The sequence below is a fragment of the Aedes albopictus genome, chromosome 3 (assembly GCF_035046485.1).
Source record: "Aedes albopictus strain Foshan chromosome 3, AalbF5, whole genome shotgun sequence".
Lineage (NCBI taxonomy): Eukaryota > Metazoa > Arthropoda > Insecta > Diptera > Culicidae > Aedes > Aedes albopictus.
This window is the reverse complement of record NC_085138.1, coordinates 281,147,963-281,164,497: the sequence shown is the minus strand read 5'-3', so window position 1 is coordinate 281,164,497 and position 16,535 is coordinate 281,147,963. Positions and strand designations below refer to the sequence as shown.

The window sequence follows — 16,535 nt, the reverse complement described above, 5'->3', positions numbered from 1 at the left end:
GAACCTGTGCTAGATGTTCCGGGGTGGCCATATTATTTGATACAGACTTCAGTTTATCGTTTCTGACTCCGTCATTCGAAATCATGAAGATTGATATGTCGCACGGCATGTTTAGGTTGAAAACCAAAAGTATCCCCAATGAGGCCCCTCGGAACCTGTTGTGGGGATCCGGATGGGTCAACTTATTCAAATTTGGTTATCGTAGTTGTGTTTCACTGTTTTTTTTTTTTTTTTTTTTTTTTTTGTAAAATTGAGTTTATTAGTGTATAGTGTAAAAGTAATTACAAACTACTGATTTTACAATCAATTTCAAATTCTAACAACTGAACATCTATAACATTATTACATTGCATAATAAAGATGATGTATTGGATAAACATTTTCAAGATTCGTATTTTCTTAAGTTTTCCTATGCCTTGGAGTTCTGGTCGCAGGAGCTCCCCAATAGTCAATTGGCGCCATCCGTTGAGAAGGGAAGAGATTTTTCGCTGCAGCATCCTCCAAGCTGCGCCGACTCGTGTGCATTCACTCAGCTTGTGCTTTTCCAAATTTGCCGCCAGTTCGCTGCTGGATATTTCTGGGATATTCTTGGTGGGTCCGTCCGTGCAATGTAGGCGTTGTAGAAGGAGCAGGCAGAGGGTGTATCTTGGATCAATTGAGGGAGTGTTCTTCTTCTTCTTCTTCTTATTTCTGGCGAGCCGACACCGTTCGGCATCAGCTCTAGTTTAACGTCCGCCTATTTCTGGTACTAAGCCTAAACACGGACGGTCAGGGAGACATCCACACACACCTGACACCCTACATATCGAACCCATCAACACATGGGCCGGGACCTACGGCTTTACTTCCTATCCGAGGGAAGGCGTGATCAGATATTTTTGTCTCAGAAATACCGACGGCGTCGACTAGGATTGAACCTAGACCGACTGGGGTGAGAGGCAACCACGCTTACCACTACACCACCGACGCCGCTTGAGGGAGTGTTGGAAATTCAGAAAGGACTATTTTCAAGCACGGACAGTCTGCAGGAGGGTTAGGATTGATTTGGACAAGCACGGATTTATAAAAAGGAAGGGAATCAATTTCTTGAATCGTCCGATTCAGTATCAAGGCCTTGAATTTGAGTGCGGGCAAGTGTAGTTTCAGACCACCTTCCTCTTTGCTACGCGCCAGCTGCTGTATCGGGACTCTCGCTGTTAAGCCTCTTCACAAAAAGGTACCCATCGTTGCCGTCAGTTTTGCGGTATGAGCAGCTGATGCAGTGAGTATGGAAGCGACATACCATAGCTTCGACGTAATAAAAGTGTTGAGAAGCACTACTTTTTGGTGCAGACTGAGTGTGCGTAAAGCATGGAGATACACTGTTCGGGTGAACTTACCAACAAGCTCATCCCAATTAAGTTTGCTCATCAAGCGCACGGAGTTGGCGAAAGTGATTCGCCTTGACGGAACTCTTTGAGAGAATTGCTCTGTGCGTGAAAACATTTTTTTTTAACATGGGAAAGGATAGGAGCTGCATTTTCAAATGCTTCTAAAATATTTTAGGGACTTCAGATTGAAAAAAGAGTTAATGTTTTGCAATATACTTTCAATTAGCTACACTATAACTGGTTTTAGACAAAATGTTTTTAAATCACAATGTTATGTCTATAATATAGCGTATCAAAATCTCATTCGATAACATTAAAAACGTTTTGCTTAAAAAAATTTCTATAATGAATTAGAAGCATTTGAAAATGCAGCTCCTATCCTTTCCCATGTTAAAAAAAATTGTTTTCACGCACAGCGCAATTCTCTCAGAGAGCCTCCGTCAAGGCGAATTCCCAAAATTCGAACAGTGTTCTCACTCCGCAACCACGGCACGGTGAGTGGCATTAGGTCGGTGTAACCCACCGATATCGACGACGATTTTTCTAAACTCAGTCTCGCACCAGAAACCCGCTCAAAGCAGCGGAATGTCTCTCGCATCCGTTCCAGTCTTTCTCTGGATGTTGAGATAACCGACACATCATCGGCGTACGCCACCACCAGATCCGACCCACCTACCTGATCGAGCCGTTTGATGAGAGGATGCAGATAGATGCATCGAGAGGGGGTCCCCCTGACGAACCGATCTCTCGACGAAACGCATCCGACAGACGACCATTTACGAGCAGGCGCGATGACGACAACTCACCTATTTTATTGAGCAGGCGAACGAGATTCGGATCGAACCCGATCGAGCACATGTTCCGATAGAGAAACGATCGGTCCACCATGTCGAATGCATGCCGGAGATCAAACGAAGCCAATAGTCCTCGTTGCTTTGTTTTTTTGAGCCATGCGATACGGTCTTTCAAAGCAAGGGTTGCCTGAAATATATTGCGGCCGAAGTTGGAGCATTTCTGGCTGCCGCTGATTACATGGTGAGTGCGCATAACATTTTCGAGACGTTGCTTCAAAATGCGAGACAATATTTTGTAATCGCAGTTGAGCAATGAAATCGGCCTGTATGCGTGCGCTGTTTGGACATTCCCTTTCTTCTTAACAAGAACTATCACGCCATTAACGAAATCAGCTGGGAAGTTTCCAGCAAGTGCATCATTCATAACCAGCGTAAATTCTCTCCAGATTACATCAAAAGTTTTCAGATAGAACTCACGTGGGAGAGAGTCTCCGCCTGGAGATTTGTTCGGGCTGCTCGATTTGATCGCGGCGAAGACGTCTGCCGGGGTGATTTCGCTCATGCACGCATCGTTTGTCGGATCGTTTTCAGGTATCACCCTCTCGCATTCGAAAATCTCCGCAACCTCCTCTGTTTGACCGGCAGCGTAGAGCTGACGGTAAAAGCCATGCAAATGCCGTTCGATCGCCTCAGGGTTGTCAATTGGATGATCGTTTTCGTCCCGCAGATGTGAGATGGTTGTCTTCTTTCGACGCCTTTCGCCTAGATGGAACGTCGAGATCGGCTCACCAGCAATGTACGACTCGTTGACCCGCATGAATGTTTTGGTAAAGTCACGCTGGAGTGTCAACATTTGCGCCTTCACACGGTTGATTGTTGTCAGCATGGCAGGGTTTTGGAAGTAGTTATCATATGCCTGCCGTAACTCTGCGTAAAGTCGCTGGTGTGTGCGATGAAAATCATTAAAAGCGGCTTTTGACTTCCATCGGAAAAAGGATGTAGTTTTGGGTTTGGCATATGATATCCACCATTGCATCCATGATGTGAAATTTCGTCTTTGGCGGGTCCAATATTGCCATCGACATTGAAATTCTTGGACGTTTTCTTCTGTCAACACATGTGGACGGAGCGACCAAAAACCGCGTCCTGGTTCTCTACCAAGATAGGGCAGACAAATCCGGGCGGTCACGGCTTTGTGGTCCGAAAACGAACAGACATGAATATCTATCGCCCTCAGGTGGGTGCGTAGACTCTGGCTTACGTACACACGGTCAAGGCGCGATGACGAATTGTGGGTGATGTACGTGTAACCAGGTAGGTTCGGGCATAGGTTTCCCCAAACGTCGAGGAGCTGGAGTTGCTGTACAGTGGCGAGGAGGGCTGGGCTGTGGTTACAACCCGTCGCGTCGCGCTGCCGAACCACGCAGTTAAAATCGCCCGCTATCAACGTATGGTCTGTGGGGTGACGCAGGTAGTATGCGAGCGAGTTCGTGTAAAATCGCTCTCTCTCAGCACGAAAGGCCGTTCCGGATGGAGCGTATACGTTGCACAAAGTTGTGCTTTGCACCCTCAACGTTATTATTCGGCCATCCAGGCTCTTCTCGACGTTGGAGAATTGGATGTAGTCTTTTAACGCTATTGCCGTTCCTCTCCTGCTATGGTCCACATTGCAAACGACGCTGTAGCCGGGTATCTTAAGCTGCTCATTTTCGACCTCTTGCAGGAAGGCGATGTCGATCTCGGACGATCGTAGAAAGGTTCGCAGGGCGTTTAGTTTAGTCGGGTTTGTGATCGTATTGATGTTTATGGATGCGATATTGTAGCTGTGGAGAGCCATTAGAATTAAGCAACCATCTCCGCACTAGCCTCGTCGTCGTGGTTGTGTCGGAGCTTCTTGCCTGGCGGACGACCACCTCGACGCTTGCTGCTTGTTGAAGCTGAAGAAATGTCAGTCTCGTTACCATCGCTATTATGCTTTTGGTCGAAATACGAAGTGACCGAACGTGCGAAAATTGATTTTTAACCTACATACTTAGAAATGTCGCAACTCAATTTTGATTAGTGCATATTGTTGCTCTTAATTAGCTTAATGATGCGCAACAGAAAAAATAGATTCAAATTTACTTCGCAGCTGCAACTTCGCATGTGCTTCTAGCGACGACTTCGATTTGGTGGTGCGACGATAATAGCTTGACGAGTGGAAATTCGGCTCGCTGTTTGAACAGTTTTGTGGCTGGTCGGTGGGGCCATGAGGTTGCTGCTTTCGGCTACATTCTCTCTCGTCAACGATGCGACACTCTTCGTGAGGTCGATTGTGTTCGCTGCTGCCATCTTTGGAGCGCCTAGTTCCGGACAGGTAGAATTCGTTTTCGGCGGCGGTAGGTTTACTACAGCTTGTTGTTTTGACTCCTTCGGCTTTGAGCCGAAAAGCTTGGAGAACGGAACCTTCTGCTTCGGTACAGTGGGCTTCGGGGCGCTGGGGCTAGCTGTCGTGTGCTTGGTTACGTTGGCGTACGTCTTCTGAACCAGAAGTTTTTTATTCTGCACGCAGGAGATCCCATTATGAACGAACTCGCTGCAGTACCTACATGTTTGGAGCTGTCCGTAGAACGTCACGTTCGTGGTTTGCCCATCAATTGTGATGTAGCTCTCGATGTTTCGCCGTAGCAACATTCGGGCGATCCGTGTGCCAGTCGGGAGACCAGCAAAGCGAAATTTACTGTCCCATAATTGCTCGGTGACAGAGAGAACATCTCCGTAAACGCTGAGGAATTCAGCGATTCGCTCATTTGAGATATCCTCGGATAGATCGGTCAGCTTTACTTCAACCGTCCCATCCTCGAGCGTGATCCGAAGCTTATAGGTTTTGCCATCTACCTCCGTTTCATGTCGGTTGTCGTGCTCAGCAACGATCTTCTGCGCCAATTGCAGGTCGATGACCTTCACAAACGCGCAGCCAAGCGTCCTACTAGGCTGGAGACGCACAACCTGGTCATATTGGAGCCCTAGCCTGGAACCAACAAAATCATGGAGTTCTTCGAATGTAGGCCTCTTTGGCACGTTCGCGTAGTCGATACGGAACGTGTTTTCGCGTCGAATATTCATCGCGGTAATGCGCGACGTACCACCCGCGACGAAAATTAACGCGAAACAGTATTATGGAATAAATCCGAACAAAAAAAAATAATCGAATTGAATCGAAACAATAGCTTGCGTGTGGCTTCCAGCGGAGAGACCGACTGCTCTGCATGGAAGTTGAGCGCTAACTACTGTTCGCAACAAACATTTCGCAGAATATCGATGGTTCAAACACAATAACACACGAAATAATAAACTTTTAGTCGTTTTGGCAACCCCCTGAAACTCAGCACAATCCGGAATGGTTCCGGATATTGCATGGCCACTTGAATGTAATAAATTAGCACCAACTTATGATCGATTGAGGGCGACTTCAAAAAATCGGATTAAAATTGACGAAATGCCAGCATTTTAGAAATAAGCTGTCGGGAGCCGGGTACGTGGAGGTTAAGTATCTTTTACATAACAGACAAACGTGTGATCAATTTCTACCTGAAGATCAATATTTCACCCCGGTTTACGATACATATTTTCCTTAAATATTTGTTTCTCCTTATCGGGACATATTTTTTGTAATATTTCTCTGAAATTTCACAAATTAATAAACTTTGAAATCGCGATTTTTATAGATATGAATTAATATATTTTCCTAAAAGAATAGGCTTAAATGGAATAATCAATTTCTCTTCGTCAATTCTCTTTCTCGATTTCAATAAACAAATAAAATTTTAACTCTATAGATCTTTTTATGACTTATATCAAAACAAAGTAGTTGAATTTGAAAAATATGGGGAGAGATGTTCGGGAAGTGGATATGTCTCCAGCCCACTCTGCCAGGTAACAATTTGATGCTGTACAAACGGGTTTCCAACTATTGTAAAGCAGCCTTCATTTGGGCAAAAGCTGAGCACAAGAAGTACAATCCTTTGTTCAGCTCCTAAACATCTAGTTTAGGTGATTTTATTCAACCTTTAGCTGATTTGAGGCTCATTGAAAGGCTGACGTAAGTCTTATATGCGCTTAATCAATAATGAATCAAATTTATTTGTCGTGTCAAAATAAAAAAAATCACTTTTGTACGCCTATTTTTACCATTTGCTGCTTTCTGTTTCCAGAAGAGATGGTTAGGAATATAAATTAATCTATGGGAAAACTGGGAATTGAACTCGAAGCTCCTGATTTATAGTCACTTACTTTAGCCCTACACCACACACAATTGGCTTCTTTAATGGTGTTGAGATAATTTGATATTCTGAATCTGAATGTCAAACTGAGCCGAAATCCAAATTTTCACGAATTTTGGTGCCCGGGAACCTATTTAAAAATCAATTTGAAGTTTGTATGGTAGCGATTTGTCGAACCACCCCTCGTCGCAGTTTGTACTGGGCACAGCTGTCAAACAGTTGTCCAGCTGTCAAAAGGTGATTTCAATAAATCTCTTTGAAATTGATATTGAGTACCAAAACAAAGTTCTAAAAATCTGAAAAAATCATAGTGGCTCAGAAAAAGGTGCTCTTTCGTATAAAATCAAAAAAATCAATATATTTTTCAAAATTTAAAAACCCAATTGTATATATGTCCACGTAAACGAGAGCACTAGTTGTTTTGTCTGATTGATCAAGAACATAAGTTGGACTAAGCCTAAATCGAGGCTGAAGAAGCGGTGTGGACTTTACGAAAATTTGCTTGGGTCAGCTGTCAAAAGTTATTTGAATAACAGATGATAAACTCTACATGTAGGTCTATGTTTTAAAACTGGTTACACAGGTGAATTATATTGTATTCAACTTGATATTCATCCATCTCTGTATTGCTGATTAAACTTCAGACTAATATTTAGCTGTCATTGTATTCAGCCACTGACACCATTAACCAGCCAATGTTCAACTAATATTCTCACTGTTCAGCATCCATTGCTACTTGGGCTGTTACAAAATGAAATATTGAACAATTTGTTGTTTAATGCGTGGCATTTCGAGGTCACTGTCACTCAATACATTTCACTTATCATAAATAGTTGTACCATTTGAAATCCTGCAATTCCCAATATGCGTCATTTTGAATACTGTTTGTTCAAGTGTGACACAAAATCAATAACGGGAAGTTCTACTTATAAATAGGTTAAACATTATTCCAACACGGAAACCGGTTGGTCATAAGAGGTCAATGTATGCTTCCTCAGCAGCACATAACCTTCCCCTAATGCCACGATGCGTTATTATTAATTCAGGTCAAGCCAGTTGTATCATCGACCCATAACTCTTTGTTCGTGGTTTTCGGTCGCCCTCGGGAACCCAAATCGCCCGACGGCGCCGCGCCATGACCATCGTTACTTGGCACAGTTAATTGAGTTTTCCACTATCTGGTGGGCCAAATCGTCGAATAAATGCATGACGCAAAAGTAATAGAGGTCATAGCATTATCACCGTTGTTGGATGGATATGTCACATGATATTTCTAGTCAGAAATAACTATTTAGCAGCAAGTCGGTATACATCCAACAGTACATGTGCCAACTCACAAAACCTTGATGGACTCAAAATTGATCCCCGTGCATGCCTCTCTTCTCTTTGCGGCAAGCAATGATAACAGTAGGGGAGAGTGGGAATACTTAGTCCCCTTTTACTTAATTCAGATATAACGAGCAATACATGAATACACAAAAGTTGATGTGGTTAATAGGTGTGTCAAACTGATTTGTTTTTATCTTTATCAACACAATTTTTAATCCGAGGTTCACACAGAATCTCATATTAACATCTTTAACTATTATAAGTTTTGTAACACCACAATAACAATAAGTTTACAAACCTACGGATTTGTGGAATATGTATCCTAATATCACAAATTATAATCATGGTGTATATTAATAATCAGTCATAAGAAGATCTGGAAATAGTGATCCACTCACGTGGATAACTGACACTGAGGAAGATTACATGTGCTAGTCGAAATACGCGTATCTGTCAAAGAATAAGCATAATAGGGCAATTAAATGTACAAAACTGATTACACTCATTCGAATATTTGATCAGTAAATGTATACAAATTAAATATAAGGAGTCAGGTGCTTCATTCAAAATTGACTAATTTTTTTTCATTCAGATAATTCGTATAATTTAATCCTTGCTCGAGAGATAAAGATTTCACATCATCATATTTTTTAATCTAGGTTATTGAAAATAATCCAAATCCAAGACAACAAAGGATGATCAATTCTCCACAGTCTCCCCTAGTGGTGCACAATGACAATGTCTATCGTGGTCATTCTTCAGGATAATAATTAGAGCTTTCAACACGTTTACATTAAAGGGCTATCTGAGTAACGATCAGCCTTTGGCAGTAATTGTTTCGTTGTAGCGTGACATAAATTTGTTCAATTAAACTAACCCTACTCAACTAGCTTTTACCATAGAATCATGCAACAGTCCATCTATTACAGACCTTCAAAATGGTCAAATACCTTAGCTAATATTAGTCTTCTTATCTGTTTTTGGGAGTTAATTCTGGTGCGGCTTTCGTTCCATATATGTTGCTACTATTTTTAAATGTGTTAAGATTATGGCCAATACTAGCGCTGTGTTCCCAACTAACATTTTCAACGCTATAAGCTTCAGTCATTTGCTTTCTGTTGTGTAACCATCGAATAAAAGCAGTCAACGCTGAATAAAAGGGAACCTAGTCAAATATAAATCATAAGCTATTACACGACTGCATAACAAGCACCATACAGCTACCAAACTCGGTTTTCAGAAATCCATCACTTGTCACTGGGGTTGCCTTTACTCCACTCTATTCCAACTCCGGGAGATTTCCCGGAAGATGTGAAAACTTGAACAAATCGAATAGGAGTCCCCACTAACAAAACAGCTGCTACTAGCCGTCTCCATTCCACTCGGTCCATGGCTGTTTGTCTCCAGTTCCACACTTTGCGTAGGGTCCGCAGATCGTCCTCCACTTGGTCGACCCACCTAGCTCGCTGCGCACCACGTCTTCTTGTACCGGTCGGATGTCTCTCGAGAACCATTTTAGTCGGGGTCGCTATACGACATCCTGATGACGTGACCAGCCCACCGTTGCCTCCCGATTTTCGTGGTTCATGTAGCTTGTGGTTCACTCGCCTTCTCCAAGTCCCGTCTTCCATCTGCACTCCGCCGGTACTCAACACCTTCCGTTCGAAAACTCCAAGGGCGCGTTGGTCCTCTACACGTAGGGTTCATGTTTCGGGCCCATAGAGGGCTACCGGTCTAATCAGCGGTTTGTAGATAGTCAACTTCGTGTTACGGCGAACTTTCGTAGAGTTCTGCGGAGTCCAAAATAAGCATGATTTCCTGCCACAATGCGCCTCTGAATTTCTCTGCTGGTGTCGTTGTCGGCAGTCACCAGTGAGCCCAAGTACACGAATTCTTCAACCGCCTCGATTTCATCACCGTCGATATAAATTTGGGGAGGCGGGCGCGGTGATTCCTCCCTGGAGCCCTTTGCCATCATGTACTTTGTCTTCGACACATTAATGACTAATCCGATTCGCCTGGCTTCACTCTTTAGTCGGATATACGTTTCCGCCATCGCCTCGAATTTACGAGCAATAATATCAATATCATCAGTGAAACCAAGGAGCTGAACGGACTTCGTGAAAATCGTTCCACTCGTGTTTATCCCCGCTCTCCTCATTAATAGGGCACTTGCTGGCTTTGTTTAGTGTGCCCAATAGACCCTTTGATTTTGCTGGTAACGCTTTGTAATGAGAATCGCGTTACGAAACGCTTCACAGCAAAACCAAAATGGATCTGTTGGGTACACTAAACAAAGGCAGCAAGTGCCCTATTCTGGAGCTCGATTTGAATAGGTCGTATGTGCTTTCGTCGATATAAAATTCGATCAGTTATTTTAGCAATAGTAGCAAAATGGATGATATTTCGATGGCTTTTAATGATAAAACCGAAAGCTGGTTTTGTAAGGAATCGTTTATATGTATTAATTTTGTTGAATTTCAACAGTTTCCGCTACGGGAAGCGAATCCAAATGATCGAATTTTATATCGACGAAAGCACATACGACCTATTCAAATCGAGCTCCAGAATTACACCCTCTAAAGCAATGTTGAACAGCAAGCACGAAAGACCATCACCTTGCCGCAACCCTCTGCGAGATTCGAAGGGACTCGAGAGTGTCCCTGATACTCGAACTACGCACATCACTCGATCCATCGTCGCCTTGATCAATCGTATCAGTTTATCCGGAAATCCGTATTCGTGCATAATCTGCCATAGCTGTTCTCGATCGATTATATAATTCGTCGATTTGAAATCGATGAACAAGTGATGTGTGGGCACGTTGTATTCGCGGCATTTCTGCGACACCTGGCGGATGGCGAACATCTGGTCCGTTGTAGCGCGTTCACCCATAAATCCAGCCTGATATTGCCCCACGAACTTTTTTGCAATCGGTGATAGATGGCGGCATAAAATTTGAGAGAGTATATTGTAGGCAGCGCTCAGTAGTGTGATCGCGCGGTAGTTCCCGCAATCAAACTTGTCGCCCTTTTTGTAGTAGATGGGACACACGATACCTTCCATCCATTCCTCCGGTAATACTTCCTCCTCCCAAATCTTTGTAATGATCCAGTGTAGTGCTCTCACCAGTGCTTCTCCACCGTATTTTAGAAGCTCGCTTGGTAGTTGATCTGCTCCAGCGGCTTTGCTGTTTTTCAACCGGCCAACCTCCTCCTCAATCTCTTGGAGATCAGGGGCCGGAAGTCTTTCGTCCTGTGCACATACTACTAGATCTGTTACCTTCGGTACTTGCAACGTCGCCATTGAGGTGCTCATCGTAATGCTGCCGCCACCTCACGCTCGTTCGTCAGAAGATTCCCGATATTATCTTGGGATGGACAGCCGTCCATTTATTATGTAAGGGGATTTTCACGATATTTTGACACCCCCACCCCCCTTGTAATTTTTTTTGTATGGAATCCAAAATATTTTTGTATGGTGCGTAAAATTTCTCAAACCCCCTCTCCGCCCCCCTCCAAATCCTTAAGCAATTAATGGACAGCCCCTTGGCACATGTCGGCTTGTGGCACAAAGCCGCTGCGCGAGCGGTTCAGCTTCTCGTAGAACTTTCGTGTGTCCTTAGCGCGGTACAGCTCTTCCATCGCTTCGCGATCTCGTTCTTCCTGCTGGCGCTTCTTCATCCGGAAGACTGAATTCTGCCTGTTCCGCGCCTGTTTGTAACGTGCCTCATTCGCTCTCGTACGGTGTTGCAGCCTTCTCGCCCATGCTGCATTCTTCTCGTTTTTCAACTGTTCACATTCGCCGTCGTACCAGTCGTTTTTGTGATTCGGAGTCGCGAAGCCTAGTGCTGTATCCGAGGTACTACCTATGGCGGATCGGATGTCCCTCCAGCCATCTTCAAGTGTTGCTGCGCCAAGCTGCTCTTCCGTTGGTAGGGCCACTACTAACTGCTGCGCGTAGTCGTGAGCCACTTCTACGTTACGCAGCTGCTCGATGATGAGCCGCGGCGTTCGGCTTCGACGCGTGGTGATAACTGTCGAAAGTTTTGAGCGCATGCATACAGCGACTAAGTGGTGATCCGAATCATCCGAATCAATATTCGCACTGCGGTATGTGCGGACATTGGTTATATCCGAGAAGAATTTACCGTCGATTAGAACGTGGTCCATTTGGTTTTCTGTTTGATGGTCGGGTGATCTCCAGGTGGCTTTGTGAATATCTTCGTGGGGGAAGAAGGTGCTTCGGACTACCATACCACGGGAGGCTGCAAAGTTTACGCATCGCTGGCCGTTATTATTCGATACGGTGTGCAGGCTGTTTCACCCGATTACCGGTCTGTACATTTCCTTCCTTCCTACCTGCGCGTTCATGTCGCCGACAACGATTTTCACGTCACGCGGCGAGCAACCATCGTATGTTTGCTCTTATGCTGCTTAGAGCATATGACTTAAATTCCATAACATATTGGAGGCCTTAAGATGATCTAGGTTTATTAGATGTGTTCACAAGTGTTACACAAGTAAATCGGACATCAAGGATCTCCGAAACCTAGTTTTCTATGACGAAAGTCATGATTGTAAACAATTTCACGGAACATTGCCCAAAATGTCACCTATTTTGACACCCCACCAAAAAAGGGGAAGGGACCCCTTTCTTATGTGTCCCATGTTATCGTATCAAAATGTTTAAAAACACACCATAAGTTAGTTAAAAAAAACCATTGGAAAAATGTCAGATTTAGTCCAAACGGAACAGATTATTGTAACAAATAACATGTCTTAACATGGAAGCTTGTGCACTGAATAACTTACGATCACAAAAACGGACATAACCAAATCACAACGAACAAAACCAGCGAAGCAAGCATTCCGATTAACTATGCAACCGAATCTAGGAAAAGAGTTCAAACATCCAGTCAGTGGACAGGTAGGTATAATTACATACTTGCAGGCAAGCGCACCCAAACCAAAAGGAAGGAAGTTTTGGTTAGTTAATATTTAGGCCACCCGGTCAAAGGACGAACCAACAACCTTCCGTCAACGCAATCACAAACCGCACTCGTCCGTCCACCTTTCCCTGGGGTGCTTGATTTTTACTGCTGTTTCCTGGTGGTTTGTAACACTTTCACGTGATTTTACTGTTGTTTTACCAAGTTTCTTTCATTTAACGACACTGTTTCACTGCAAAGCTATCACTACTGCACCAAAAAAAACTAAACTGCTTGATTTGACTATGTTAAAGTGTATGTAGCAATTTTGTGTTATTAAAACTTTCCAAATAACGTTCGTTTTTTTTTCGAATTTGAAAGCATTACTGTATATTCAATATGTGAAACGTCCTTTATGCAAACCGTTTGACTACCACCACGCTTCACCTGCTTGCTCACTGGCAACGGAATGGTCGACGTCGTCGACAGACAGTGCACTACACTTTACCGGAATCCGTGACCACGCGATGTGATATGTAAGGCAAGGCGTGCTAGAATGGCCGCCGTCCGTCGTTGGTGATCGCTACAAAGGACAAGGACACGCAAGCTTTACTCCCTCCTTTCGCCGACACACAATAACAAATCTGTGGAGTCCCCTAGCGGCGGTAGCTACACTCCCGGCGGGCAAGTAAACGAACGAATAATTGCCTCCACCACATGGTATGCCGATATGGAAAGGGAGGCACACTGAATGACCCCACCCCACTAGGACACCTCACACGCGACACACTTTTACATGTACGATTGACTAACAGGTTATCCACAGGCAAGAGCCAAGCCACCCCGCCCACCTGGGGGGATGTCGGTTCGATTATCAGGAAGGAACTCGGTAAAAACGCGTCCGGTCAGTCCAACGGTCAGAACTCGTGTGACTCTCTCCGGCTGGGCTTCGAATTCAAGAGTCCTTTCGTGGAGCACACGAACATGCAAATGTCCTCTGGCTGAGCCAGTCAATCATCGTTTCTAATCGCTCTAATGTTGCATGAATATGTTGGTTTGGTAGGTATGTAGGTACGTAGCAGCACCGCTATGCCGAGCCAGGTGACGAGGTGACTTCTGAGTTCTGCCTGACTTCTCCTGCGGCTGGTGAGCTGTGCCTCGGCGGGTGGCGATGGTGACTGATGAAGGGACAAACAGTCAACACGGACGATTGGTCGGTGTTTGCGCACGAGGATTGAATGAATGGAAAAAGGAAACCCGTGGAAGGTGTGAACACACTTCGTGAATGTGAAAAATTGCTGTTCAGTCGAGAAAAAGTTTGCTGCTGTATAGAGGTGAGTGCGAAAAAGTTAATCCGTGTATTTGAAACAAGATAGATCGTCATTTCCGATCAAAAGTTTGAAGTCACCTCCTCAAAACAGGGCATATAATGTCTCCACCAATTTACGTCTGATGTTAAAAGTTTAAATCTCATACAAAAGTTAAGCCTAAGAAACTTTAAACAAGAATAGAATGAAAGTCCAAACATTTTTGTATGAAAACTTCATATGAAGTTGCAAAATTTTCTAAAAAATCAATTAAACTGAAAATTGAATTTAAGATGAGAGCATTTATGTAACCTATTTTCTATTAGCTTTCAACTTCCTTTTACAGAACTTGCGGAAAAATCTAGAAAAAACCCTGATTGATCCACCTAGTGGTGATAGCGCCTTTCTCGTCGAATATGTACTCATGATGTCGACGTAAGCCGAAGTGTTCCTGAATCCTGAGAATACTTTATTGAGAAAAGCAAGAATTTCATGAAAGGCATTATCGAATAGAAAAACTTATTGATGACGCATATTCCGACGTTATGTTCAACGTATAGGCAGAGCTTAAAAATATCAGAGCCCTCAGTTGACTACTTGACCACCTTCACTGTCATTGGAGGCCAATCAATATGAAGACGATGATTACAAGCTAAGATATAACCTTTTTCACAACCACAGATCACTTTGGGGTCGTCGACAAAGTTTTATCTGTACACTTCAGGCTATATTTTATTATCGCTGATTACAAGATCCATGTAAAATTGAACAAAAAAAAAATGCAAGCAAGTGAAATTTCCCAAACTAAATCCCAATAAAATTTCAACCACAATACAGAGCGCGAGGGCGCAACCAGTCACATCAGAATTTTGTGTAGTAACTTTAGACGCAAAAGGGGATTGAAAAAAAAATGTTCAGGGTTGTTGTGATTAAATTTTAATTTTCCCATACAACGTTGACTGTAAGGATGAGTAGGAATCTGAAATGGTGTGATTTGATGAGTTCTGAGATCACTTTAGTTTTGTCATGATGAAGAGAACAATTACACATATCTATCGCTTGCTATGATTTTGCTCACTTTCGTAGTTCCTGCAAAGCACCCAAAGTTGGTTCTGTAATACTGCTGGTCCTATTTTCTTGCTAACCGGTAATCAGGTTATCAAAAAAGCCGCGATTTGACGTGTGGCATGCATTAGTTTGGTTAACTTTTGTATATGGCCACTTCCGGCGGGACACCCGGAACCACAAACACTACCGGTAGTAACTTATGTAGTCTGTGCCTATTTTCTTACTAACCGTTCATCAGGTAATCGAAAAGGCTGTGATTTGATGCACCGAATGCATGAGTTTGGTTCAATTTTACATTTTACCACTTACGGCGGGACATCTGGAACCAGGACAGTACCAATTGTCCCAAATATGGCATGAAACTAGTTTTCTCTTACTGTTCACCCGATTTCCTAGAAAGCCACGAAATCCACGAAAGCCACGGAACCGGTTCTGGAGCACTACCGGTAGTCTTTAATGTGATCCGAGACTATTTTCTTGCTGATCGTTCTTCAGGTTATCGAAAAAGCCGGTATTTAATGAGCCGCACGCATGTGTTTGGTTTCCTTCCACATTCGTCCACTTCCGGCGGGACACCCGGAATCGGTTCTGGAACACTACTGGTTTTCCCTAATGTGGTCTGAGTTTTTTTGTTAACCGTTCATCAGATTACCTAAAAAGCTGCGATTTAATGTGTCACATGCATGGGTTTGGTTCTCTTTCACATTTGACCACTTCCGGCGGGACAACTGGAACCGATTCCGGAACACTACCGGTAGTTTCTAATGAAGTCTGGTTCTATTTTCTTGCTAATCGTTTATCAGGTTTTTGAAAAAGCCGCAATTTGATGTGTTGCATGCATTACTTTGGTTCACTTATGTATTTGGCCACTTCCGGCGGGACACTTGGAATCAGTTCCGGAACACCACCGGTTCAGATATGGTCTAAGACTCTTTTCCTGCTTACCGTTCATCAGGTTATCAGAAAAGCCGCAATTTGGTGTGTCGCATGCATGGGTTTGGTTCACTTTTGTATTTGGCCAATTCCGGCGGGACACTCGGAACCGGTTCCGGAACACTACCTGTAGTTTCTAATGTGGTGTGAGCCTATTTTCTTGCTAACCGTTTATCAGGTTATTGAGAAAGCCGCGATTTGGTGTGTCGCGTGCATAGGTTTGCTCCACTTCAATATTTGGCTACTTCCGGCGGGACACCCGGAACCGGTTCTGGAATACTACCGGTTCAGATATGGTCTGAGACTATTTTCCTGCATACCGTTAATCAGGTTATCGAAAAAGCCGCTATTTGATGTGTCGCATGCATGGATTTGGTTCACTTTTTTATTTGGCCACTTCCGGAGGGGCACCCGGAACCGGTTCTGGAACACTACCGGTTCAGATATGGTCTGAGAGTATTTTCCTGCACACCGTTCATCAGGTTACGGAAAATGCCGCGGTTTTATGTGTCGCATGCATAGGGTTGTAGCATTTTCATATC

At 43.8% G+C, this 16,535-nt stretch overlaps 1 protein-coding gene across 2 annotated transcripts in view; it reads right to left on the bottom strand.

Moving 5' to 3' along the window:
* LOC109401674 (kinesin-like protein KIF12) overlaps positions 1-13,725 on the bottom strand; it is a 96,619-nt gene extending 82,894 nt beyond the window's left edge. For both annotated transcript variants that reach the window (XM_062861090.1, XM_062861091.1), the window contains exons 1-2: positions 13,194-13,725; positions 12,703-12,952 (exon numbers count right to left, since the gene is read on the bottom strand). The gene's annotated coding sequence lies outside the window, so the exon portion shown is untranslated. The remainder of the gene's footprint in view (positions 1-12,702; positions 12,953-13,193) is intronic.
* Positions 13,726-16,535: the final 2,810 nt, after the last annotated feature.